This window comes from Benincasa hispida, chromosome 12, assembly GCF_009727055.1.
Source record: "Benincasa hispida cultivar B227 chromosome 12, ASM972705v1, whole genome shotgun sequence".
Classification (NCBI taxonomy): domain Eukaryota; kingdom Viridiplantae; phylum Streptophyta; class Magnoliopsida; order Cucurbitales; family Cucurbitaceae; genus Benincasa; species Benincasa hispida.
In genome coordinates this window covers 64,175,791-64,179,182 of record NC_052360.1, presented here as the reverse complement: position 1 = coordinate 64,179,182, position 3,392 = coordinate 64,175,791, and positions in this window count along the sequence as shown.

Below are 3,392 nucleotides of genomic sequence, written 5' to 3'. Positions count from 1 at the left end.
GGTCGTTCGCCAGGAGAATGGGGTTCGCCATGATATTATTTGCGTTCGGTGCTCTGTCTTCCGGTTGCTCTGCCATGTTGGGATTTCTCTGTTGCTGTTGTTGGCAGTTGTATCTTCTTCTTCTTCGGAAAGTTCTCTCAATCTATGGGTCATAGTTGGGCTCAGGAGCTTGTCCTTCGCTCATACGATGCCCGCTTCTTCCCTTACCAAAGGAGAGGCAGTGCACAGAGATGGAAAGCTGCAAAGAAAATAAAAAAAGTTATCGTTAGCACAATATGTACTACCGTAGTCCCCGACAACGGTGCCAAAAACTTGCTGCATTGTGAATATGATGAAATAATGGTGTATATTGCGATGGTGTTGTATGCGTTGCACATGCAGGTTTTCCTAGTAGAATCCAAGTATAAACCCTACTAGGTTTCCTGGTAAGTTCAGGGTCGAACACAGGGACTACTGTGACATTATGCGACGGTAAGTTTTGATTCCTTTGCAGTGAAAAAAACAATAAGTTGGTTGGTAAGTTGTATAAAGTGTAAATCCTATGCGGCGGAATTGAGTGAAGAGTTAATGAGAGTGAAAGTTACAATGAGTATGCAGGAAACAAGTTGAGAAGGGATTTAGCTAACATTTCCTAAGATTGCGTTCAAGTTATGCGAGCATGCTACTTACACACAACAACATGTCATCTCTCAATGCAAATGCCATAGTTCCTAACTTTAGGACGCATGCGATGTATACGATAATGTCTATAGGACTTATGTCTAAGCCTCTATTCTTGTCTATACGATGATGAATGTTACACACATACATAAGGTGACCGCATACTATCTTATCCTATTTCTAGGGTGCATGCGATGCATGATAGCAAACAAAATTTATCTCTAAGTCTCTATCTCTTGCTTATGCGGCCCTAATCTGAATTTTTCAAGCCTAGATTCTAACCTGACTCTCTTAAGTCTAGGTTCTTTCTTTAGACTACTCTCTCAAGTATCTCTAAAGGGTGATGGACGCATACATAAGACAAGATGATCGCATAAAATGAAGATCTTAGGTCATGCTGGCTAAGTGCTTCTCAACCTATTCAGAAGTTTAGTTACTCATGTGCAATGTGAAGAGATTGAACAGATGTAGAGATGCAAATTCCATTTTATAAATAAAATCAGAATACAAAACGACAATGGAAAGTAGGGATAGGAAGCCCGGTAGCAATGTCTTGCTGCCCGAGGCTTTTACACTGTGTTTTACTCTACTCTGCCCAAAAGAATGTTCTTGCTTTCGCAAGTGTCGGCCCTCCCTCTGTTCTCAACGCTTCCCGACAGTCTCTCGTGCTTACCAGGAATGATCCTTCGGCGTCTTCTCTCTTCACCCACCTCCGCCTTCTAAGTATATGAATTACATCCTAATGACTATTTATGATCTATCTTCTATGTACATGGTGAACTGAGTATATACATTGAAATCCCGAAAAATTAGAATTGAAACCCTTTTAACGAAGGTGGCCTCGATATTTATAGTGCTTCAGGGTGAAGAGCTTTCCTTTCAAATGATTGCAATGATGGGATGTTATTAAATCTCTGTCTGATGCACTGATTAATGGTCACCAAAAAGTTGAATGAACTTACTACAGTGTGTCGTTAATGGCTTGTCAACTAAATTCGGATTCGATCGTCATCAGCTTTCTGTCCCATCATGATTTATTAAGCTTTCACCTTGATGCGTCATTTTTGTGCGGCCACCTTCTTGAGCAAATCTTCACGAGCGCATACGATCGCATAGCTTTGCGGTCGCAATCTTCTAATGCCTCGGGCGCCGAATTCCTTGGATCGCAATTTGCTTTGCGCCAACACATTTTCCTGCACAAAATATGCAAATTAGCTTCTTTAATGCGATGGGCGCATGCGATCGCAATGTTCTCAACTTAATGCTTTTGGACATGATTTTGCATGTTTTTACCATCGCATCCCCACATTGTTTTATATCTTTTCATTGTAATAACATGCATTTCTGTCCGTTATCATCTACTTCCAGCATCTACGCGATTGGACAACCAACGCTACACGATGGAGTAAACGATTTACCCCATCATTTAGTAAATACTACACAATCATATAGAAAAATCTACACGATTGTTGTTGACTAAAAATTTATATAATCTTTAAAGCATATGGACAATGATGATAGATATTATGCTACAAGCTCATGTTGCCATTAACTTGTGAGGATAAAAATGGAATGTTATCTATCTATATTGCGCTGATGAATGCATGAAAGCGTGATGTTGTGTTATGCACACAAGTGCTTTGCGATAAAGATACTTTGGCGATACGACGTTCTAAGTGTATGCATTGATAGTGATATGCTCGTAGTATGTGATGAAGTAGTGCGTGTCACAAGTTTCCTTATGCTGGAACCAAGTATAATTCCAACGCTAGTTTCTCTGAGTGATCCGAGGTCAAACACGGGGATTGTTGTCATTTATATGTAATACTAATGTGGTATATGCGGCCGATTTTTATAAAGAATAAAGAATTTGATTTGACAGAAATATAAATTGCGCTAAAGTAAAATTGCGTTGAAAGTAAAATGCGTTGTAAATAAAATGCGTTGATAAAGTAAATGTGTACACTATTATAATACAGGGTTGAGGACTGGCTGTGAAGTTGTACAAAAGAATCTAATGAATGTGATGGCAAGTCTTGTGAATGAGGCAGAAAGAGAATGAGTAGAGAGAAAGAACATCGCAAGTTTGTCAATTGCGTTAAGGACGCAACTAAGGTTCCGCTTTCCCTTGGCGTACAAATTTCAGTGATCGGCCGTGTTCCCGTACATCTATGGTGAAACAGAGATGAATGTAATGAATGCAAGGTTGTTTCCATCTCTGGAAATACTTCTCGCTTTAGTTAATGCATTCTTCCAACCCTCTCTCGATAGGCAGAATAACATCTTCACTTCTACTCTCACAGGTGAAGATGTCGTTGAGCATGCTTTAGCTAAACTTAGTTGATTACCTTAACACAGATTACTCACTTGCTTAATTCTTCCTTTTTACCCAGGGGATTAAGAACACATCATGGAGAAAATGGATGATGAATGTATGGAAAGGGATAGAGAGATGATAATGTGAACCCCGAATCCTAATTTCTCTATTTAAGTATGTTCCCTACTAAGACTAATGTGATGAGTAGGTTGATGTGGAAACTAGTGTGGAATGGTAGAGGAAAAAGTGGAGATTTGAAGAAAAGAGGAAATTTAGAAGTTTAACTTTTGGGAAAATTTGAAAATTTGGCTAAGTATAAATTTTGTGTGTTGATGCGTTGGAAGGGTGGTGTTGATGCGTTGGAAGAGTGGTTGGGGATGGCATGCGGCTGAAGGAAGAAAGATGGAGGTGATGC